The sequence below is a fragment of the Maniola jurtina genome, chromosome 11 (genome assembly GCF_905333055.1).
Source record: "Maniola jurtina chromosome 11, ilManJurt1.1, whole genome shotgun sequence".
In the NCBI taxonomy this organism is placed as follows: domain Eukaryota; kingdom Metazoa; phylum Arthropoda; class Insecta; order Lepidoptera; family Nymphalidae; genus Maniola; species Maniola jurtina.
This window is the reverse complement of record NC_060039.1, coordinates 8,128,244-8,155,074: the sequence shown is the minus strand read 5'-3', so window position 1 is coordinate 8,155,074 and position 26,831 is coordinate 8,128,244.

Here is a 26,831-nt window from a genome sequence, read left to right as displayed (position 1 = left end):
CATTTTTTATACTTAACATTTTCCATTAAAAAAAAATTAAACTTTGAATATTGAACCAAATCTAAGTATTTTTTTATTTAAAATACATTTTAGTAAAGTTATTATTTAGCAACTTATTTGCAAACTTTTCGTTACAGCTAGTGAGAAAAGTTGCCTGTAATATTATGTACTTTGTAAAAATAATATTTGTAACTTCAAATTCATTTGCTGACCTGAGTTTAACATTCAACTAAACATCAATAGTAACATTATAATATATTTATGGCTTCCCACGTATCATAATTAAAATTATTCTACCTATTCTCCTCCTAACAATCATAAACGGCATCCGGCAACGCATCGGGTAGTACCTCTGGTGCTACAAATGTTCATGGGCGGCGGTAATCACTTAACATCAGGTGACCCGCCTGCTCGTTCACTCGATATTTTTTCTATGAAAGCAAAAACATAGGTAATAAAAATTAACAAAACTAATAATGTTAAACCTAACCAAGTTATTGTGAATTAGCAAACACGCGATTTAAGCATGTCTACCTTGCTTACCTACAGTTTGCACTTGTATTGTTTGTGGTAACAGTAGCCGACCGCAATTAACCCTTGCACCATCTGTTAGTATTACATATTCACAGAGTAATTTATAGAGCTAAATGATATTTTTCTAAATTTTTAGTCTGATTATGAGGTTTATGCTATCATATCATTTGAACATTTGCCCTTTTATGCTCGTTTATCGAGTGTTAAAAAAATGTTTTTGCTTAACCACAGCTTATTCATATAATTTTTCTTTAGTTAAGGAAAAAGGATTAGTAATTATAGTACTATAAGTAGGCACGGTACTTTCATTTGTTTAGAACAAACAACACGTAAATCCAACACGCAACACGTCATACACCTTTATAGTAGGTATGGCGAGTGTAAGCAAAACAGAATCATAAAAATCTATCAATTGATGACTTATTGATAAATTAATTATTTTACCACCATTCGAATAAGTATCAGTAGGACAGTTTTGTGCTATGTTTCTTATGTATAAGAAACTGTAATAAATCAAACACGCGTACGTGCGCATTTGGAGTGTGATCTTTCTTTCTTCTTTTTTTCTTCTAGAGAGAAGAGGCTTTCCGTCTGTTGTGTGTGCGTTGCCCCTCTCCGCCGATACTCCAGCCATCCAAGCTCGCTCCAGAAGCCGAGTAGACCGCCCAGGTTGCCGAGGGCTTGGAGTGTGATGTCCCGCCGTGCAGTTCCCATCATGCATTATATTTGTTTCAGACTTTATATAGCTAGCGACTCGCCCCAGCTTCGCACGTGTAGCTTATTATAATTTTCATAGGGATATCTAATAATTTTGAAAATAAAATATACCTAGCCTGTGTCACTCAAGAAGATTTCTACTGGTGAAAGAATTTTCAAAATCGGTTCAGTAGTTCCAGAGATGACTTCCTGCAAACAAACTTACACTTTACCACTTTATAATATTTCTTGCTGATGCCCGCGACTTCGTTCGCGTGGATATAGGTTTTTAAAATTCCCGTGGGAACTCATTGATTTTCCGGGATAAAAAGTGTCTATGTTTTAATTCAGGCCATAATCTATTTCCATTCCAAACAGCCAAATCCGTCTTGTACTCGTAGTTTTTGTGTGAAAGAGTAAGTAACAAACATACACACATATATGTATACCAACTTTCGCCTTTATAATATTGTGTGATATTGCATAGACAAGTTGCTGGATTTGATATTATCATGCTGTTGAAGAACACTCTCTCCAGAATACCGGCAATCCGTACAGAATACCGTTATATCGTTTCTCCCGACACCACCTTCCTGCCGGAAATTGAACAGCGATAAAGAAATAGATAACGGATTTAGGAATTTTCTCGTCACTTGACATCATTTTCCTTTTTACCCCACTACAAAAGGGTTTTGAGTTTAGCAGTTAAGGTGTTTGGAGACTTGTGAACTTAAATGTAAAAATACCTATTCGTTTATTGGTTCCGTCCTACTATAACAATATCTGGTTCCGTCGCAGCTTGCAAACTATGCGTAAGATTTTTCGTCACACGAAGTTCTCTGCTGCTATCAGGGCCAAAATGACAAAAATCAAGTTGCTTCAAAAACAGGTCAGCAATCGCAGGTCCATCGTTCCTGTAACATACCCTATCCACGGAATGAAGTTAATGTGCCGCTCTCTGTTATGTAATCCCATACAAAATATGATAGAGCCAAACAGAGAGAGCGCTATACTTCATTTCGCAGATAGGTTGTAGTAGAAATAAATCACTTTCATAGTCAGTAAGTATATTTAAATAACTTAGACAAAAAAAAAACAGACGTAACGACAAAAAACACACAAGCGTTCTTCAGTGTAGCACACTTAGTCTACTTAATTTAAGTTTTGAACTATATCGTGTTCTTTTTACTGGTAAATACAATCTTACAGTTGAGAGAACTTTTTAATACAAGCAAAAGCACTGTCTGGAACTTGAAAGAGATATAATTAGAAATATTTTCAATACAAAGACTGTCAAGCCACAGTGACTACCTACCAATTGTATGGGATCAATGCCACTCTGATACCCTTCTTATTCATAAGGCCGGGTACCGACATCGATTTGTTAGATAACGAAAACTCATGGCCCCGTAAGAAGAATAGTTATTACTTACATTTGAGTTTGAGGTTTATTGTACAGGATTTGATTCAGAAATGAATAGATTTAGTAATAATATTTCGTAGAGTATCTACCTACCAAATCAGGCAGATTTAATAAAATAAATGTACAGAAAAAGGAAGCAATACCTGTAACATACCACCAACACACAACACCACACAGATCTTTCAGAATAAACTAAATACGTTTCACTCCGACACCGGTGCATCCATCCATATTGTAGACTAAACAAAGCATAATTGCAAAGCTTTGCAAGTCTACATTTCCTGAGGATGCTCCGGTGTCGGAGTGAAACGTATTTAGTTTATTCTGGAAGATCTGTGTGGTGTTGTGTTCAGGTAGTGTGGATGCTTTTCCTGCTTCTTTAAAAGTGGGAAAGCGGACGGTGCATATCGCATACTACACGGTACAACACAGATTTGCCTGTTTTAGGGGATTACTGCAAATTACGCTTGTAGTTCCGTATGTCATTAAATTCCCAAAAGTTGCGCCTGTTTCTATTCAGCTCTTACCCTGGAATTCATAGTCAACGATTCAGAGGACATGACGTGTCATATATAACCTTAATGCATTGCCCAAAGGTTAAATATCATACGTAGCATTTGTACAGCTGTCCTCTAAACAAGCCTCTATCTTGAATAAGAATTCCAGTGTTAGAGTATGGTACCGTAAAAATGAAGATTAAAAACAACAATAGGTAACGCGATGTAACTCACATACCCACGCAGACGATGTGAAGTGTACCATGAGTGAGCGTGAATAATAGTCTGGTTTTACACGCATAGCGCCGACTCTATAGACTTTATGACAATACAGTCACGTACAAAAGGGATCATAGTTTATGATATCTGTTGTTTTGCGTAGTTTCAACGGGATCACGCGAGGATATTCTTTGGTGTTCCGTACTTGAAGGGTGCCAACGGGACTTTGTTACTAAGCTTTCGCTGTCCGTCCTTCCGTCCATCCGTCCATCGATCCGTCCTGCCGTCCATCCGTCCTTTCCCAGGATATGAGCTAACACTGTCAACTGTTGGGCTGTGAAAAGCTAGCAGACAGCCTGACAGACAGACCGACAGACAGACAGATAGACACACTTTCGCATTTATAATATTACCATGGATATCTACGTAGTACCGAATACATATAATAATAAAACTCAATATGATTCAAAGGGCTGACTTCTAAGCATGAACACCTCCGTAAAATTTTCGTAAACTGATTCAGCTAAAGACAATTTCGATCAGATTTTGGTGATCGGATCTTTATTTAAGTGCGCTACGCTGAGGTATCAAGATAACAGGTAATATTCATAAAACGTCGATATCGCTCGATATTAGAGCGATAAAACGTGTGAAATCAGACAAAGATGAAATTACATTTACGACAATACTGTCTTTCTATATAGATTAGAAAGCAGCTTAAAATCACATGCACACTTTAAATTTTCTATTTGATAACCAGAGTGAAGAATCCGTCTTGGTCGTAGATAATACCTAATAGTAAAATATGTAAGTCAATGATTATGTCATCCAAATTCTCATTTTATATTTATAACAGATATTATAACAGTACCTATTTTGCCTAAGAATATAAGAGAATTTTTAAATCTAAGGGTCTGTGCACACTGCAATGCACGGCAGGGATCACTACACGCAAACGCTGCAAAATTATGCCGTGAACCTATGTCGCGGCGTTGCGCAGCAACCATAGAAATGCTAAAGCGTACTGTTGCGACATTTTATTCTTGTGTAGCTACGTATTATTTTTTACTATATTATGATTGTATTGTCAGATTTTGCAAGGTTGGAAGGAACAGAACCTTATAATTATTGCCCATGTAAATTTTTGAATTCAACCATACTAAACATTGCGCCTTCATTATCTGGTAATTACTATTCCTACTATTTTTGAGTAAAATAATAGTCTCGGCTTGTCCATAAATTAGTTGGGTAGGTACATAGTATATAAATAACATATAGTACAATAGTAATAGTTTTAAATTTTTGCGACATTAAGTATAAAAACATCTTTTAAAATTCCAAATAAAAGAGTTCGTTTTACTGTTATTTCAGTTTCCAGATGGAAAATTGTTTTAATATGATTGCGAAATCTGTTAGCGATTTTTCCGAACATAAACGTTTAAATGAAAATACATTTCACTTGTTAAAAATCGTTACTATCATCATCATCATTATATCAAAGTTATTATTTATAATAGTATTATATAGTAGTGGTATTATAATACCACTATAACTGTAATACTAGCTACACCCACAACTTCATCCGCGTGGATTAAGGTTTTTTAAAAATCCCGCGGGTACTCATTGGTTTTCGAGGATCAATAGTAGCCTATGTCACTCTCCAGGTCTTGAACTATACCCATGCAAAACATTACCTAGATCCATTGCTCCGTTAAGACGTGATTGAAGGACAAACCAACAAACCAACAAACAAACACACTTTCGCATTTATACTATGGGTAGTGACTAGTGAGGTAGTTATTATCTTTACCGATACAAATAGAAACTAGAGAGATACAAATTCGGATGGAAGCAATAAATCGCTAACGACAAGACCTACGGTATTGTTATATATTGACAGCAATACTCAAAGGAGCCTTCTGTGTATTTGTACTCGCAGTTCCTTCCCACAGAGTATACAATTTTCATCAATTTCGTTTTGACTTATCTTTTATCTATCTTATTCTTTTCTTCAATTTTCGTATTTCAATATATCAAGTGCCCCACTCTTGACGGTGAAATAGACGGATTTCAGGTTATTTTACAACTAACGGATAACCGGCGTGTGCGCTACTACGTTAATATAGAAATAGGTACATTTTTATAGTGGTCTCAAACCACCTTCGCATTATTGCATTTCTAATGAAACTGGTTTTGGGGCACATCAGTTGGATGGTTTCAAAGTCAATAACAGACATAGGAAGAAACAGTTTTTGTGTTTTATATACCTAAGTATTTCAGTTTTGTGTAGATAGGGGACCTAGTTTAACAATATTAATGTACCTAAATGTTAACCTAATCATAATCCTTATAATATTATAAATGTGAAAGTTAGGAGTTTGAATGTTTGTTACTTCTTTACGCCACAATGATTGAACCGATTTGGCTGTTTGGAACGGAGATAGCCTAACACTTTAAATTAACACATGGGCTACATTTTATTCTGGATTTTAAAACAGCTGGAACTTACGTGGGCAAAGTCACGGACATTATCTAGTATTAAATAGGTACGTTATCATGTTGCGGTGTAAAGTTAAATTTCGAACCTCTGCTAAAAGAAATAAAAACAAAATGTACACATACAATTAGCAATAACTCAATTACCTCGGAAATTTTGTGCGCTGCGAAGTGACTTTATTTCCATACTCAGCTTGACGAAATTTTTAAAATTCTCATGCCATATTTTTTCTACTACACAATGCAAATTACGGAGCCAAAATTATTCCTTACTAGCTGATGCCCGCGACTTCTCCCGCGTAGGTTTTTCGAAATCGCGTGAGAACTCTTTGATTTTCCGGGATAATAAGTAGCCTATGTGCTAATCCAGGATATTATCTATCTCCATTCGAGCAAAATCCGTCCAGTAGTTTTTGCGTGAAGGAGTAACAAACAAACATACACACACACACATACACACAAACTTTCGCCTTTATAATATTAGTGTGATAGTGTGCTAACATTAGAGTTACCACACTGATTGACTGATTTATTCGTTGATAAATCAGTTAGTCAGTCAGTCTTACTAACTAATGTTAGTAAGTATTTAATATTTAGTTATTGCTGCCATATTGCTCCAAGAATTTAACTTAACATTAACTTATAAGCAGCATAAAGTAAATGCATAAACTCATTAGTACTAATCTTGAAACTTATGCAATTATTAATTATTCTACGTAGCGGGTAATTTCTTATGCTCACGTTAGCTTAGCATTTGCGCTGCAAGCAGTGACCATGTTTAATTCGTCAGCTACGCTACGACCCTAAATGAGGGCTATTTGCCCTGATTACGGTCGTCACCATGTCTTCTCTATCATAATCCGCGTTTGTCTGTATATTGGCTTATAACTACTACTAGACTGGTATAACGTGCCGCAATTTTAGCTAAAGGTGCGTAAACACCTCGCGTATCTATGTAATCTGGACCCCTACACGCATGCGTGTCGCATATGATATAACAAGCCAATTTGCTTAGTTGCAAAGAATTTGCTTAACTTATCAAAATGCGAATGCATGAGCTTTGCCTGTCTGGAATTTCACAAAATCTTTGGTTTATACTTTCTAAAAAAAGTTTGAATATTTTAGTATGGTGCCTTATCTAGTAGTCTGCCATTTTTTATTTTACCTACCCGGCTGCGGCGAAGCCAAAAGGAAGGGTTATGATTTTAGCAGTCTATGTATGTGTGTATGTATGTGAAGGCATAAGTCAAACTAAAAAGTTTTTAATAAATAGCGGCCACGCATAAAACCTATATTAATCAATAGCTGGCGTCAACGTAAGAAGTATAAACAGATGAGTCGAGTAGCATATAAAATGTATTAAAGACAATACTAAAATTTTTACATGGTCTGGAATTTCACAAAGAATATTCCTTCAACCAGTTTTCCAGTTCGGTCACTAAATATCTTTGAATTTGTGGAATAGTCGGAGCGACTAGCAAGGAAGTCGTCAATTTGTAGACGGGAAAACGTCTCCAGGGAAATGCAAAAAGAAATAAATTTTCATTCATTCCTTTACTGCGGCAGCTACTATCCAATATTACGTCGTACTGAATGGCGCTATTCGTTTTAATTAACGATCTTAAAACAATTTATTCAAAGCAAATAGATTTTGAGTATTAACTAATTATTACATGTGATTTTTTTACAATTAGCTTTTGATTCGTCATATTATGATGTTATTTAATATATAAATGAAGTGCCTTGTATACAAATATTTACAAAAAACATTATTTTTAGGGAAAGTTTACTACTTTACTTACAACGGGCAATTCTCCATATCCAAAGTTGTGTGAAGTCTGTCAATACGCATTATAGCCAACGTGACAGACTATAGCCAAACTCTTCTTATTCTGAGAGAAGATCCGTGCTCAGTAGTGAGCCGGCGAGGGGTTGATCATGATGATAATATCCAAGATATCGTTACCAGTGATTTCGGTAAAGTTATAAAGCTCAGCTCGAAGTTTCTTTACAATTGATTATATCAAGAACTTTTTTGTAAGGAATATTTTTCGGAATTTTCCATAAACACAGGCAGTTTTTGTGGAAACATTTCCTACCACAATACAAAGTGTAATGAAAACCTACCCACGCTAAAAATGATTCCGTCGTTTGTTACAGACTGTAGTGTGAGACGGCACTTATTCAATGACACTTTTAAAAAAGCATTTCATCCTCTCGCTCGGCAGAAGGGTTGTTCTCAAACACCCGTAAGTCTTGCATTGAAACGAAAAAAAATGTTGGCATGTTTCAAGTTGCGATACACGATCACTGCATTTGTGCTACGAAGTCACGTTCCAGCTTTTTACTAGTGTTCTGTATTATGGAAACAGCATGTATTCAAAATAGGTATTATACCATTGTACATTTTTGAATGTCAATTGTTGAATTTGTAAGATAATGATGTCATGGTGATAATATTAATTATTTAAACTTAAAACTAAGGCTACAAGAGTTTCAAACGGGCCATGGTCTTAGAAAAAGTCGAAAAGCAAAGTTAGTCGAGTATTCTTTTTTATAATCATTATTTTACAATATCATTTAAACTTATTAGAACTATCAAAGCATTTAGGCAATTTATTGCCAAGTTTTATTATCATTTAAATAATCCTTTACTTTGTAACAGAATTTTTCAATAAGCTACCACTTTAGCAATACTTTGAACTTATTGAGAGACATCTCCAATATGTTTTACGGAAGCTTACTATGAAAACGTACACAATTGCCGGTAAATGAATGGCTTAGTATACTTAAAAAAATACAGTTACATTTTAAAATCTTTTACTTTTACTTTTACAGAAGCCCTAGAATGTGAGAGAAAGACTACTACGTCGTAGCAGTTCCGTAGCATCGACGTAGCACCAGCGTAGTGGTTGCGTTGCGTTGCAAAACACTTGCAATAAATCTCCGTTTTGTAAGCATTTGAGTAAATTGTTTTTCCCCTCAAATTGTGTGGGTAAAGGTAATTTGGTATATTTTGTGATATTTGTAATGTTTCCAGCTATTAAAATCTGAATTAAAATCTTTTCAAAATAGATTAGGAGTAGTTATAATGAGAAATTTCTTTATCTTTTTAATAACGAGTATAAAAAACATCAAATCATGCAACATAGTAAGCTTCGGAGCATCAATATTAAATTTCTATCCTCAGGCGAGATCAACCAACAAAATGGTCGGAATACCATTACAGGGTTTAATAAAGCCAGCGTTTGAGTCGTGCTCAACGATGCAGATGCTATATTCCGTATTGAACCTGTCTGTATTTAAAATAGATTATATTATTAACTAGATAAACTAAACTCTAAATCTATGGAGTTTAGTTTAGATTCTAGACTGTAACAAGTAAAGAGAAATTCGTAGTCCAAAAACGATTCCCTGTAGGATTCGTTTGGGAAGTAAATAGTGAGTGATATTTCTATAGGCACGGATAAAAGTTACCATCTTTTAAATTAATAAGGTGCATAATTTCGAAGAAGATCCTTGTAAGAGAGAGAGCCCGCGAGGTGACTCAGACTTTGAGTCACCACAGGGATAAAGATCAGTGACTATGAAGTTTGACATGTGCAATTTTGACATTTTTAGTTTATGTTACACAAAATGCATTCAATTTCTATTTCTGCGTAACAAGAGAGCTCTTTTGTACTCAGGCAGTAAGACTTGTAATTTTAAATTTCAATAAAGTTGAAACTAGAAACTTAAGTGGTACTTCAGACAACAAGCCGAGACAGGAATTAAAATTAAGGCCTAATTTGTCAAAGGGTTCCGTAAAAACGGGGCATACAAAAATAAATTGTTCGGGCAGCGGAGTGCGGTCGCAGTTACGCGTTAAATTGAACGACGCCGCGGCAATAAAAGCTAATTGAGTGTGTGCCCATTTGGAAGGGGTGGGCGAAACTGTCACTCGACGATTGATAAAACCTCAAAATACCAAACGCCACCTATTGCAATCATCATCACCTCACTGTATGCAATCCTTGTAGCGAAGTTTAGACCTTATCCAGAAGGCGCAAATTCGCCGCGAATCGTTTTGCGTCAATTCATATGTCGAGATACTAGGTGCCCCTTGGTTGCATTCAGTTTACGCGCGAACTTCAATCGTGTTCACATATCTAGGGAAATGGCGCGGCATAAACGCTCGTGCGTTGCACGGGACGCAACGTACATGCGAAACGATTTGTCTTGAATTCGTCTGTTCTGGACGAGGTCTCAGCGCTCAACATGCACAAATCTTCTCTTTCTAGAACCGTTTAAACAATTTTTGAGGTACGTTCGGCCGAAATAGAATTTAATTTAGAGATATAATATATCAGGGTCAAAAAACTATTTGTGGTTAAGAAAGCTTCGTTTAATAAATACCGCGATCACTATACCCGCTCTTTCACTTTGGCGGGTTAGAAACCCCAGATTTTTATTTGAAATAAATTTTTAACTTAGTCTTAATTCGAAATGCAACAAAATAATGTTATTTATGAGGCCGTTAATCTTTAACAATAGTAGGTAGAGACCAAAAGATTTAAACAGCTGTAATACAAACAACGAAATGCTATAAAACGACGAATGCCATCTTGTCTTTTACGAGGCCATTAAAAGTGGTTTCAACATTTTTTTTTTATTATACAAAGATCACTCGCTAATACTCCGAAACGATTTCATCTCAAAATTGAATTATCATTAGATATAAAAAGGAATCAGAGATTCATCTTATTGTAATGTCTCGACAGGGGTTTCAAGTGATTTCGTAGATTTAAGCCCTTTCTTCGTAATGTCTTTAGCCACTACCAGTTTTATGATAATTCTTTGCTACATTGTGTATATTATGTAATGTAACTCGATTTCCCGACTTGATCTGCGCTTATTTAGGTTTTTAAAATCCCGTGTAAATTTTTGATTTTCCGGGATAGATTACTTTTTATGTCACCTATAAATATCCATCTCCGGAACCCAACAGTCTATGTACCTAGTCCAAATCGGTTAAACAAATGGGGCTGTAAGAAAGTTAATAAGCAGATATATCAGATATATATTTCGCATTTATAATATTAGTATAGATTATTTATTTTTTGGTGTATCATAAATATTCGTAACACATTTTACACAAGTGAAAATCGAAAAATAAATAAATTGAAATGAATACTTAAATACCGTTTTCTTGTAATCACTTTGTGGATTGGTAGTAAAGCAAGTGTATACCTATAGTTCTACAGTCTGGGAAGCTTAATCACATTAGGTACTTAAGACCAAGGCGCGTGCGCTATCATGCCTCTGGCGTAGGACGCTGAGGGTGAGAGCTTCTCTTACGTTGACGCCTTTAATCAAACTACGCTGTTATAAACCCTTCAAGAACAAAGGGTCTATACTTGTACCATGACAATGTTGCTCGAATTTTTGTAAGATCTTTATATTTTATACCTCTAATAGCTAACCCCCTGGCTTCTTTGGATGAAATTTCTGAAAAAATAGATACCTACAGTCTACACCATACCGGCAATAATAATAACTCAGGACAGCTTTGTGTGTGTTCAGTTAGCGTTTTATTTAATTACCTCTTTTAGTTAAAAGGCTCATGATTTACTCAAAGAATCAGCGTGGCTGTTCAGCGCAGAAATGCAGCCAGGATTCTTGGTACCATTCCACGATAGAACAGCTAGCTAGTAGCTACTACTACTATACTACTAGGTACAGAAGTACTGCTACTATTAGGTAGTAGGTAGGTACTAATCTGAATAATCTAGGTAGATTATTCAGATAAGCGACATGTTTTAACTATTTTGATTCATCTAGGTACGTAAAACAGTAAAAACAGTGTCTAGTTGCATCTTGCAGCTATTTTCTAAATCTAAAAACTCAACTACGTCTTCTCCGAAAACGCTACCTCTAGGAACTATTTAAATTAAAAGTTGTTGTACGTTGTTATCGCGGCTTAATTAATTTGCAAGTTAATTTCGCTTATAAAAACTTCTTATTTCCCGTGAATTTTAACAAACGAAAATCGTTGGTCGCATTTAGGGTGACAGGTGTGGCCTGTGGGAGGTAACGAGACTCGAGAGTAACAATGTAATTACGTGAACAAAGGCAAACACGCCGTTCAGCTATCGCCTTTGTAAACAAACGAAAACAAACCCGGACGCTCTCGCAATACACAAGAAATATACAAAGAATTAGCTGTTGCCTGTGACTTCGTCCGCATGGAAAGTTAAATTAGGACTTATATTTAAAGAATAATTATAGTTACGGAAATAAGGTAAAAAAGGGAAAATATAAAACCTCTTTATTGCCAATCGGGCATTCGACATTATTGAAAAGTCAATCAGTGAGTCAACCTAAACCTTTTTCACCCCCGACCCAAAAAGAGGGGTGTTATAAGTTTAACGTGTATATCTGTCTGTGGCATCGTAGCTCCTAAACAAATGAACCGATTTTAATTTAATTTTTTTTGTTTGAAAGGTGGCTTTATCGAGAGTGTTCTTAGCTATAATCCAAGAAAACCGATTCAGGCGTTTGAAAGTTATCAACTCTTTTCTAGTTACTGTAACCTTCACTTGTTGGGGCTATTATAAATTTTCGAGTCATCTCTAATAAATAGAAATAATAAGAAAAGAACTTATAACATTCGAAACTTTGAATCATTTTAATAAATAGGTATAGGTAAATACTTAGGTGCAACTCTCACAGACAGGGTGAATTAACGCCGAGTAGCAGTTTTGTTTTTACTAACTTAAACTTACCTTACCTAATTTAATCATTCAGTCAATCAGCCTGTTTGGGTTCACTGCTGGACATATGCCTTCCAAAGAGCCGGCCACCACACACAATCCTCCGCCTTCCGCATCTACCCACTTCCCGCTATCCTCTTAAGTAGGGATGTTATGGATATATAATTTCGGATCCGGATATGGATATGGATATTGGTAAAAAATTATATCGGTTTCGGTTACGGTTATGGATATTAAATTATTTCGGATTATCCGATAGTTTCGGTTACGGATATAAATTTTTTAAGGAACTGTAAAATGTGAACTGATGAAGGTGTCGCATTCCAGCGGAGTGCACAGTTAATTCGTACGAGTGTAGTATTTAGTTAGACTCCGCCCTATCCGAAACTATCCAAAACTTTTATTACGGATTCAGTTACGGTTACGGATATTTTTTTATTTCGGATATCCGATAGTTTCGGTTACGGATATGGATATCCATAACAACACTACTCTTAAGGTCGTCAGTCCAGCGGGTCGGAGGTCGTCCCACACTGCTCTTACCGATATACCTATTACCTACCTAAGTACCTACCTACTTTAATTTATGGTTGAAATTGTAAAAATAAACGCGCTCTACCGGCTTCGTTACGTACTTATGGGTCACAGGCAGCCACACGAGGAGTAAGCTGACTCTCGCCCATATCACCTTGCATTAGCCGCCACAGCTGCGCCTCTAATAATTTACCGCCACTCTTCGTCCTGCAACTTTATTCTACTCGCTGTTATTTGACGCATCTTGACTCCACTCGCCGTCATTTGTGAAGCTCGGTCTACGCTGGCCCTTAACAAAGGCGATCACGTTTTATATAAAATGAATCGCTTATACATAATTACAAGATATCTTGAAAAATAATGCTAAAACCTACGAAAAATACAAAATTAGCCGTTAATGATGAAACCCGACAGAAGTAAAAACTAAACTATAAAATATCTAACAATTGTTGTTTTTTTTTTTGGAATTTCAAATCAATTGTAGTACCTACCTACGCGTGGGTAGGTACTACAATTGATACGTAGCTACGTATCAAAAATTAAAATTTAATAATTACTAAGGTGTAAACTAAAACCATTAACATTAGTGTAGTTTTTACATCTATTGGTACTCCAAGCATTAGTAACTTTCGCATGTTGGTGACGCAAACTTTGGAATTTTTACCCATCTCAAAATCGCACAATGCACATAAAGAAATTTTCACTTCCAAATTAGAATAAATAAGTACTCTAAAAAATCTTAATCGGGTGTAATTAGAGTTTAATCCAAACTCTTCTGTGAATAGTAGGGTTAATAAAGCAAATATACACAGGGAGGGTTAATTGCGGTCGGCCGCTGTTGCCACAAACAATACAAGCGTGTTTCTGTATACATGCATAAATTGTGCTTATGCTTACTTGCATTGACTTATGCAAGATCTAATCTAATGGCGGACTGTAGTTCCAATTTGTTATAGCTGGATTTCAGAATAAGTTTCATCATATCAACCCATCGCTGACTCAATACTGAGCACGGGTCAGAATGAGAAGATTTTGTCCTATAAGCCTTACTACGCCAGTCAAATGCAGATTGGCAGAATCCACACACCTTTGAGAACATTATGGCGAACATTATGGCATGCAGGTTTCCTCGCGATGTTTTCATTCACCGTTTATAGTATACTAAAAAATATACTTGATGCTGAGATAGGTACCTAATTATGTCCGTTTACTGCTAGAACTCCTTAATTGCAACAAATAATCAAGGACAGTATAAAACCACACAGTTTACTTAAGTATTACTAGCTTGTGCCCGCGTCTAGCACTTAGGAACCTATCAGTGAAAGAATTTTCAGAATCAGATCATTAGTTTTGGAGATCTACTGATCCAAATACTAGTTGATGCCCGTGACTATGTCCGCGTGGATAGGCTTTTAAAAATCCCGTGCAAAGTCTTTGATTATCCGGGATAAAAAGTGACTTATGTCACTCTCCAGGTCTTTAACTATAACCATACAAAAAATAACGCTGGTCCGTTGCTCCTTTGCAACGTGATTGAAGGAAAAACCAACAAACAAACACACTTTCGCATTTATAATATGGGTAGTGATTAAGGGTAGTAAAGGCGAGGTAACAATGTCTCACATCTATAAAGCTACTTTCGTTGGGTTAGCTTATCCACACATAATACGCTGTCAGAGTTGACCAAGTGAATTTCCCCTGTTGATCATGTAACTGAAATGAGTAAACATTTGGAACTCGTTGTAGTTTGGCTCTTCGCCACTCGTCATGTTAGCAGCTCACTGTATGTTATGGCATGTACAAACACACTCAATATTAGGCAAACCTTACACAGAAATACCTTTGCGTGATTAAATTATAAATGTGGAATTCTGAAAGAGAACCAGAGTAATCGATATACCTCAATAAGTTGCGGAGTTGAAGTGGCAATGGGCTGGGCACACAGCTCGAAGAATTGAAAGACAGTTTCTGAAATGGTAACCAGAAAACACGTCACACCGGATACCCCTGACTAGATAGATAAACATCAATCAGATAAAGAAAATAAAAATCTTGAAAGGTTTTCTAGGAGCCGCTGGATTCAAACGGCACAAAACCATGTTCCATGGAAATCATACCAAGAGACTTCCGCAGTCTATCGGTTGAAAAGGTGAAGATGACAACAGCAGCAGCTGTTGTCATCAGATGACAAGGAAAGCAGCAAAGACGCGGATACAATATAAAATCTTCGTGGATTATCGAAGTCTATAAAGTTTACGACGTGGTTTAATACCTACTTACCTTTAGGACCTATACTCAGACACAACTATGTATACCTACCGATTCCTAGTTCTCTAGGTTACTCAGTCGGACGTCGGACTAGTGACTATCCCGCCGTCCACTCCATTGGAACCCCAAGGTCTATCAATTTTTCGAACAATATGCCCTGCCTAGATATTATTTCAGCTTTGCAACCCGTTAAGCTACGTCGGTTACTCTGGTTCCCCTACGGATCTGCTCATTTCTGATTTGATCACGCAGAGAAACTCCAAACATACCTACTCGTAGGTCTCTCTATCGGCCGTTAAGTGACACTGAGCTTTCTTATAAGGCTCATAGTTAGCAACCCTACCATGTCTGGGATCAATACGATGATACTACGAAGAAAATCGGAATCAATTCAGACTTTAACTAAAATGGAAAAATAAATTCGTTTTCCGTATAGTAACAGACAGAATATGAAACGCTCTGCCATCTGACACAGGTGATTCAGTTACAGCAAATAAAAATGATTTAAACGGATTTGTTCCATCAGCCAAGCGGAAGTTCATATTTTCAGCTTTAACTATAAAAGTCTGAGATGGCCTTGCCATCCGTCATACGGTTTTATGACTGTCGGAAATTTGAAGCCTTGCTCTTAAAAACAAAAATCTCGCACGAAAAGAAATAAATTAGTTAAGATTCTGAGTAATTGTAGGAAAGGAAGTATAAAAAACAAAAGGGCAAAATAAATTGCTCTAAAGCTAAATTGCGTTAGGGTCGGTCATAAATTAGATAAAAGTCGTAAATTTTAACTTAGAAATCTCTACAAGTGTACAAAATTGTAATCACGTGTTATGCGAGTGGTCTAGGCAAGGCAAGGGCGTGAGAAAGTAAAAGGTACGGCCCATTAAGGGAAGTTTGAAATACATTTTATTTTCAGCCAATTAGCCATCAGCCAGAGAAATTCTGTGCGCAAGAGTGAACCAATCAGAAACCGAAATTTCGCTGGTTTTTTTTTGCATTTCAGATCATGGGCGTGGACAAAGACATCCGTGTGGACGTTTTAAGTCTACACTGGGGGACCGAGAGGAACATTCGATTGAGGTCTGGCTCAACGTGCAGTAGAGCCTAACAGTGAATATTAAGTGTAGAAATATATTGAAATTGTGTAGTTTAATAATAGTAAATTATAAATAGAATAAAATAGTGTGTATCCGGACCAGCAGAAGCTGATATATGGTGATGTACTAGTTTACATTTAATTTTAAACTAGATTATTTGAAAATCAGTTCCAAACATCTTGAGTAAAGAATTATTTTACAAACTAAATTAGAGATGATATTATTATTTGGATATTAGGAGGTGTTACAATATTGTGTATAACTATTAGATTTGCATCCAAAATTATAGAAATGGGACATTTCTCTTTGTGGAACTAGGATTCAAATATATCTAGAATAAATAATGAATATATTATAATTTACGCATAATGTGTGTCCTTAAAATTTACTTTATTATAGAAGTAAGAATTGTAGATAATATCTCTATTAATTATGTGGGCATGTGTGTATTTTAGATAAAATGATGTACATAAAGCCGAAAGGGTTTTTTCGTTTGAATATTGCTTTTCCCCTTTCAATAATTAGTATGGCTTAGGAAGCAAATATTCGGCCAGGAATTAATTAATGTAATAAAGTTACTTAATTCCCAGTCTAAATAATAAATTCAGTTTCTCTTCTTTATTTGGTTTTAAACTGAGTGAGTAGTAGAAAATCTATTCACCAGTAATAAATTATATGAATATTATTTTCCTCTTTTATTGCTATATTTAATTATACCTATATGAAGTAGTGAATATTGAAAGGAGATTCAAGTTAAAGATTTATTAGTTATGGTTCATTTGATTTTTTTTGATATAGCTCAAACTTAAGTCACATGTGTGCATATTTAATTTGATAACCTTCAATATTGACTTTCTCTCTCTAATACCTACCTAAATTAAAGTACTTACTATGGAACTAAGAGATACAAATTTCTTCCATCTTACATTGAAATTAGTATTGAAATTGAGTAAATAAATTAACGTCATTTAGTGGAAGTTGATCACAAAAGTTAGGACGAAGCATCATTATCATCATCATGATCCATCTTTTATATGGTTATGAATGAACTAGAACATTTGAGAGAACTCTAGGGATGTGAAATTCTCACGATGGTTTTTCCTTATACTTCTATTTTCACAAAACGATTAGTACCTAATTTACCAAGAATGCTCTACACTACTAAAGATAATAGAGTTGGCTGGGTTCGAATCTCAGGCTAAAGACAAAGGGACCTTTTACTTTCGAGTCATAGCTAAATTTCATCTACTTACCCTGAACGAGACAATGGAGTACACGCTGCCTCCAGAGGGCAGATGGCGAGGCAGGTAGGTACCTTTTTTTTATTGTGTACCGATCTTTCCCAAACAGCATTTTAGGTAACATTATCTGTTAAAACCGACGCCAGCTGAATTTGTGAATCACCGAGTTTTTGAATAGATAAAAATACTAGTTTTGCTGTACTTTGTAATTCCTTTGCTTGATATTATATGGTACATGGTTGATTGGTGACGTACCAGCAGCGAGATTCCGGCACAAAGCAAACACGTCATGTCTTTATACAGCTGGACTCTCCGAACTAATAAATTGGCCAATTTATTGACAATCAATCAAACAAATATATAAATATACAAAAATACCATGGTTTTGGGGCGAGCCCAGAGCTCATTGAAAAGAACCTAGGTTTCCGTACCTAGGCAAATTGAAAACGCTTCGCAGCGAAATAGGAGAGTCCAAGTGCTGTGCCCCGATAACAATGCTAAAAGACTGAGATTTCAGTGTAGGGCTCCCCCCCGTGCTTGAGGAATGCCGGTTGGTCTCAAACCGATGGCCTAAATAAGGCAAATACACGTATCAACTGATTTTCCACACTAACAGGACGTTCTAAATTAGCAAATCTCTCCACTCATTATATCTATTTTGAGGAGTTGAAATTTTACATTAATTTTTTATAATTCAATCCGTGTAAACCTGTTAGCTGGTCGAGAAGTCTACGTGTTCACCCAACGTACTGTACCAATTAATTACTTGTAAATAACTCATGACTTAAATACCTAGGTGTTTCTATAATTCAGCTGAGTTTATTTCTTATTTTATCTCTTCATAATGCCTAATCTTAACCACTAGTATAGACGATCACAGCGTACCATCACAGAAATTTGATGCCGAGTGACCAGGGATCTATGTACGTATTCGAAATAACGATATGACTAGATTTACATTAACATAAAAATAACACAACGTAGAAATTGTGATTGGGTATTTGAGAGAGAAAAATTTATAAACTTACATTGCTATTTATAAATTATAAGTTTTAAGGACACACTGCATGTTGTTTTATATTTATATGTTGTACATTTACATTTATTTATGTATAGGGGGAGCAGGAGAGCAGAAATAAGCTGTATGTCTTATAAATGTAAAATTTACAGGTTTTCAGAAGATACTACAGAGATCGAGCTATTATTCCTTGCTTATTTCTCAGACTTAATTTTTTTCAAACTCTGAGAATACATATAATCGAAGCAGACCCAAACATGTGATTGCAATTAGTATCAGTAATATATTAGTATTAAAAATACGGCTTCGCGACTTATGAAAGTTATTCAAATAAAATTTAAGTTGGCACTTGGGTAGGTAAAAGAAATAGGGTCAAATTGAAAAAAAAAGATGTCTTCAGGTAGGAAGGGACGTAGAACAAAGCAAGTAGGTGCGGGGCAAAGCGATGTTAGTACCGTAGAATCGAGCGAACAAACAACGACCTTAGGGAATGCTACATTAGAGTTGATTTTGAAAAAAATCACCGAGTTCGAAGCAAAATTACATCAGTTAAATTCAAATACCGGTTCAAATGAAATCGCGAGCGTCTCTTCACACGAGTCGAACGGGATTAATGAAAATGAAAAATCTGATAGGCAGGGGTCGAATCTTGAAACCGCGAGCACAAGTACATTATCTGAGACCCGGAATTTATATGTTGTACAGCCGTCAGTAACTAAACCAAATTTCGACGGAAAACCATTCACTAACCCCATCGTTTTTCTTAAACGATTAAAGAAATATATAAGGGCGGTAAATGGATTAGATCGCGAAATAGATATAGCGTTAGGTTGCATCTCGGGGCATGCTCGGAAGGTTATGGACTTGTATTCGAAGGGCTGGACTACGTTCGCTGACTTCGAGATTGATTTTAGACGAAATTATTGGACCGAACAAATTCAGGAATCTATAAGATATAAATTGATTAATGCGGTATATTCAAGCGATTCGGGAATGTCGATGTCCGAACATTTTGCTGAGCAAGCAGAATCAATGCAGTCATTAACTATTGCGTTTAGTGAGAGAGATTTGGTCAATTCTATTATGCGACATTATGCTATAGATATACAACGATTATGGTTTACTAGAACAGAGGAAGTTAGCATCATGAACGGAGCGAAATTTCTTCGAAACATAGAGCAAAATATTGTTGAAAAACCTAGGCAAATTACGAGAGGTACTGTTAGTAATAATTACAGAGGTAGACGATACAATGAGTCATCATCGAGACGACCTATTGTAGCAACAATGTCAACAAGGAGTTGGAGAGCTAGGGGAAATTCGACGAGGGGACGCGGCTATCGTGGTCGGTTAGGTTCTAGGGTTAACTTTAACAGGCCTACGGTATCCGAATCTAAACAAATTAGGCCGGCTATCACGTTCGTGAAAGAGGGCGAGAATCTTACTGTGTCTAAGAATGTGGGGGAGGGATCATCAAAAAACTAGAATGCCCAACACAAACGAGGTCAAATCAGTTATTCTTGTGTGGCACGGGCGTCAGAAAGACCTCAGATCACGAAAGGACAGGTGTAGTCTATAGGATCTTAATTAATAGTGGATGGAAGCCAGGACAGAGTTTGGGGACCGGAGATAAGGGACTTAAACGGTTATTAAGAGGCGGCGTTGATTATAACGAGTATAGTAGTCAATTTGAAATTAGGAGTATAGGAATCTTATTGGAAAACCAGTTTGAAAATGTAACAGAGTGTAATGAGTTAGGCGTGACTTGTGAAACTTGTATGAGGAGAGGTTTGAATGTGTACACAATGTATCATGAATTAGATGAACAAACCGATGTGAGTGTTGATTATTCTTTACCTAGGTTACCTGAAGTATGTGTTAGATTGTATGGAAGAAGTATGAGTGCACTCATAGATACGGGAAGTCAGATTAGTGGAATAACTAGGGAATTGTACGACTCTATTCTAAGAGAACATGGGACATTGCCAGAGATCGCTATTCCAGCAATTCAAATACAAGGCGCGTTTGGATCGCGAAGTGAAAGCACAAATCGGTTAGTGCTAATAGAGTTTCAGTTAGGTAGTACTTTAGTTGAAGCACCTGTACTAGTTATGCGACGTCTTCCTAGGTCATTGATTCTAGGATACGATTGGTTAGAGCGGGTAAAAGGAATAGTGAACTGTAATGGTGAACACACTTTGACTATTGAACATATGGGCGTTAGGTCTTGTGTTAGGCTGAATTCGGACTGCAAAATCGAAAGGTTAGGGGGAGAGACGAACGCAGCCACGATTAATTTAATATTAAATCAAAACTCTAGGCCAGTGGAACAAAGTGTATCAGACATGAATTTAGATAATGAGAAATTTAAGGGATTAAAATTAGATGACGCGAACTTAAGTAATGAACAAAAGGAATTATTACTACCTGTGTTAAACAAACACTGTAAGGTATTTACGGAAGGTTTAGGTTTGACAAACAAGTACGAACACGTTATTGAGCTATTAGACGAAACACCTTTTGTAAAACACAGTTATCCGGTACCTTTGGCGTATAGAGAACAGGTAAAAACCGAATTAGAAGAGTTAGAAAAACTAGGCGTGATCAGACAGGAAGCGACTCCTTACTGTAGTCCTCTCACTTTCACTAAGAAGCGAGATGGGTCAATAAGACTCTTATTGGACGCACGAGAGTTGAATAAGAAAATGGTAGGTGACGCGGGCGCGCCTCCACTCACATCTGAGATTTTACAATCCTTTCATGGAGTAAATTATATCAGTTTAATTGATTTGAATAATGCCTATTTTCAAATACCTTTGCATAAAGATTCTAGGAAGTATACTGGGTTCTCGTTCATGGGGAAGACGTATACTTATAATGTTTTACCTCAAGGTTTAAAAACTTCTGTAGCAGGGTTCTCGAGAGCAATGGATTATATCCTAGTAGGAGTACGAGAGTTTTGCGTAAACTATTTAGACGACATAGTCATATTCACTACGGGGGACATAAAGTTACACTTAGAACATTTAGATCGAGTGTTAGATAAATTAGAAACCGCAGGTTTAACTGGAAGGTTAGAGAAGTGTCGGTTCTTATGTGTAGAGGTAAAGTTGTTAGGACACATAGTAAATACTAACGGGGTACGTATGGATCCTGAACGGGTTAAAGCCATATTAGACTTCCCTATACCTCGGACTATAAAACAATTACGAGGATTTCTGGGATTAATAAATTATTTCAGAAGATTTATTTCAAAATATAGCGAAGAGGTTAAACCACTGTGTGACCTATTAAAACAAAATACGAAATGGTCATGGACAGAGGAAATTAACGATTGTTTTGAAAGGGTCAAGAAATTGTTTATAGACACGATACTTCTTGTACACCCAAATCCTAAGGGAACTTATTATTTACAAACCGATAGCAGTAATTTGGGGGTTTCGGGTTATGTCTATCAATTGAATGAAGCAGGTGAAGAACAAATTTTAGGGTTCTGTAGTAAAGCATTGACAGAGACAGAACGCAAATGGACAGTTACTGAACAAGAACTATGGGCCATCATTTTCAGTTTGTCAAAGTTTGAAACATATTTGAGAGGAGCGAATTTAGTCATTAGGACTGATCATAAAAGCCTGATATTCTTGCAGACGTGCAAACTATTGAGCGCTAGGATGATACGTTGGGTACATTATATAGGGCGATTTAATTACACAGTCGAACATGTGAAAGGTAAATTAAACATTGTAGCAGACGTATTGTCTCGACACTTAAAGGGGACCACTGATGTATTAACTAACAAGGCCACGGGGCCTGAAATGAATCTATTTAAAACATCATTAGGACGATTAGTGCGGGAGCGATGGAGAGAGATAGGTAGTTATCAAAGTCGCGACAAGACTGCTAGTGAGATAATTAGACGCGTGCAAACAGCAGACGCTTCTGAATCAAAGTACTACGTGCTTAAAGAAGGGATTCTTTATAGAAGAGACATAAAAGGGGATATCTTAAGGTTATATGTTCCCGAGAACATACTAAGGGATTTGATAGTTAGCATACATGAAGAAGTAGGTCATTTCGGGCGATACAAGGTTTATGCTCTTATGAAACGTCAATATTATTTCCCAAATATGTCTCGTATAATAGGTCGTGTTGTAAGAGCTTGCGAGGCATGTCAAAAGTCAAAGCATGCTTTGGAGACGCACACGGGGCCAATAAAAACTGTAATAGCGAAGGAAATAGGAGAGAGAGTTTTTTGCGATATTTTTGGACCTTTACCGGCAGGACGATTTGGTTTTAAATACATATTCGTAATGCAAGATGCTTATAGTAAGTTAATCAGACTATACCCACTACGCCAGGCTAGTGGGAAGGCTACTTTAACTTGTGTAAAAAAGTTTCATAAGCAGGTCACAATTAAGACATTATGTTCAGACAGAGGCGCGAACTTTACTTCAAAAGTTTTCGAGTTAGGTATTCGCCAACTAGGTATCGAATTAACGCACACATCTGTTAGAAATCCGCGGCCAAATTCGACAGAGAGGGTTAATAAAGAGTTAGGTAGATTATTCAGGACGTATTGCGACAAATCGCATCGTTCATGGGTAGATCTATTATCGGATATAGAAGATTGTTATAATCAGGTAATACATACTACAACGGGATATTCGCCAAACGAGATTATATATGGAAAGCGTACTCTGCTATCGACTGATTTCAACACTGACTCATCGGTGAGGACAGACTTACAGGGTGAACCGTTAGAACAGATTCGACAGCAGGCACGACAAAACATAGATAAGGCGGCCGAAAGTAGGCAATTACATTATAACAAAAATCATAAGTTAATACAATTCGAAATCGGAGATTTAGTGAAACTTAAGACTTTTACGAAGTCAGATGCGGATAAAAAGTTGACAAAAAAATTCATGCGCTTATATGAAGGACCGTACATAATAGGGGCAGTTCCATATAATAATGTATATACATTAATAGACGTTCATACTGGTAAAGTTAAGGGTAACTACAATGCCATTCATTTGTTTAGGTACTATGTAGATAAATAGAAAGATAGGTAAAACTAGAGTATTAAAAGGGACAGAAAACAGGTAGTTTGGGGTACACTAAACAAAGAGATACCTGAGTTAAATAGCTATGGTCATGCCCGAGGGTATAATAGATAGGCGTAGGAGGTCAGATACTAGCGTTCTAATACAGATAAGGGGAAAAATAGATTTTGAAACGACTAGCACAGCTGCAGGGACAAAAGGAGCTACGTGTATTAAAAATCTATTTTGGGGGAGCGTGAGATGGCCTTGCCATCCGTCATACGGTTTTATGACTGTCGGAAATTTGAAGCCTTGCTCTTAAAAACAAAAATCTCGCACGAAAAGAAATAAATTAGTTAAGATTCTGAGTAATTGTAGGAAAGGAAGTATAAAAAACAAAAGGGCAAAATAAATTGCTCTAAAGCTAAATTGCGTTAGGGTCGGTCATAAATTAGATAAAAGTCGTAAATTTTAACTTAGAAATCTCTACAAGTGTACAAAATTGTAATCACGTGTTATGCGAGTGGTCTAGGCAAGGCAAGGGCGTGAGAAAGTAAAAGGTACGGCCCATTAAGGGAAGTTTGAAATACATTTTATTTTCAGCCAATTAGCCATCAGCCAGAGAAATTCTGTGCGCAAGAGTGAACCAATCAGAAACCGAAATTTCGCTGGTTTTTTTTGCATTTCAGATCATGGGCGTGGACAAAGACATCCGTGTGGACGTTTTAAGTCTACACTGGGGGACCGAGAGGAACATTCGATTGAGGTCTGGCTCAACGTGCAGTAGAGCCTAACAGTGAATATTAAGTGTAGAAATATATTGAAATTGTGTAGTTTAATAATAGTAAATTATAAATAGAATAAAATAGTGTGTATCCGGACCAGCAGAAGCTGATATATGGTGATGTACTAATTTACATTTAATTTTAAACTAGATTATTTGAAAATCAGTTCCAAACATCTTGAGTAAAGAATTATTTTACAAACTAAATTAGAGATGATATTATTATTTGGATATTAGGAGGTGTTACAATATTGTGTATAACTATTAGATTTGCATCCAAAATTATAGAAATGGGACATTTCTCTTTGTGGAACTAGGATTCAAATATATCTAGAATAAATAATGAATATATTATAATTTACGCATAATGTGTGTCCTTAAAATTTACTTTATTATAGAAGTAAGAATTGTAGATAATATCTCTATTAATTATGTGGGCATGTGTGTATTTTAGATAAAATGATGTACATAAAGCCGAAAGGGTTTTTTCGTTTGAATATTGCTTTTCCCCTTTCAATAATTAGTATGGCTTAGGAAGCAAATATTCGGCCAGGAATTAATTAATGTAATAAAGTTACTTAATTCCCAGTCTAAATAATAAATTCAGTTTCTCTTCTTTATTTGGTTTTAAACTGAGTGAGTAGTAGAAAATCTATTCACCAGTAATAAATTATATGAATATTATTTTCCTCTTTTATTGCTATATTTAATTATACCTATATGAAGTAGTGAATATTGAAAGGAGATTCAAGTTAAAGATTTATTAGTTATGGTTCATTTGATTTTTTTTGATATAGCTCAAACTTAAGTCACATGTGTGCATATTTAATTTGATAACCTTCAATATTGACTTTCTCTCTCTAATACCTACCTAAATTAAAGTACTTACTATGGAACTAAGAGATACAAATTTCTTCCATCTTACATTGAAATTAGTATTGAAATTGAGTAAATAAATTAACGTCATTTAGTGGAAGTTGATCACAAAAGTTAGGACGAAGCATCATTATCATCATCATGATCCATCTTTTATATGGTTATGAATGAACTAGAACATTTGAGAGAACTCTAGGGATGTGAAATTCTCACGATGGTTTTTCCTTATACTTCTATTTTCACAAAACGATTAGTACCTAATTTACCAAGAATGCTCTACACTACTAAAGATAATAGAGTTGGCTGGGTTCGAATCTCAGGCTAAAGACAAAGGGACCTTTTACTTTCGAGTCATAGCTAAATTTCATCTACTTACCCTGAACGAGACAATGGAGTACACGCTGCCTCCAGAGGGCAGATGGCGAGGCAGGTAGGTACCTTTTTTTTATTGTGTACCGATCTTTCCCAAACAGCATTTTAGGTAACATTATCTGTTAAAACCGACGCCAGCTGAATTTGTGAATCACCGAGTTTTTGAATAGATAAAAATACTAGTTTTGCTGTACTTTGTAATTCCTTTGCTTGATATTATATGGTACATGGTTGATTGGTGACGTACCAGCAGCGAGATTCCGGCACAAAGCAAACACGTCATGTCTTTATACAGCTGGACTCTCCGAACTAATAAATTGGCCAATTTATTGACAATCAATCAAACAAATATATAAATATACAAAAATACCATGGTTTTGGGGCGAGCCCAGAGCTCATTGAAAAGAACCTAGGTTTCCGTACCTAGGCAAATTGAAAACGCTTCGCAGCGAAATAGGAGAGTCCAAGTGCTGTGCCCCGATAACAATGCTAAAAGACTGAGATTTCAGTGTAGGGCTCCCCCCCGTGCTTGAGGAATGCCGGTTGGTCTCAAACCGATGGCCTAAATAAGGCAAATACACGTATCAACTGATTTTCCACACTAACAGGACGTTCTAAATTAGCAAATCTCTCCACTCATTATATCTATTTTGAGGAGTTGAAATTTTACATTAATTTTTTATAATTCAATCCGTGTAAACCTGTTAGCTGGTCGAGAAGTCTACGTGTTCACCCAACGTACTGTACCAATTAATTACTTGTAAATAACTCATGACTTAAATACCTAGGTGTTTCTATAATTCAGCTGAGTTTATTTCTTATTTTATCTCTTCATAATGCCTAATCTTAACCACTAGTATAGACGATCACAGCGTACCATCACAAGTCGGTCGGATAACCGCTAGCGGCGTATTTTCATGGACTAGAACACTGTTACGCAATATTTGCCCATTGTTCATCTGTCGTTTAGTAAATATTTGAT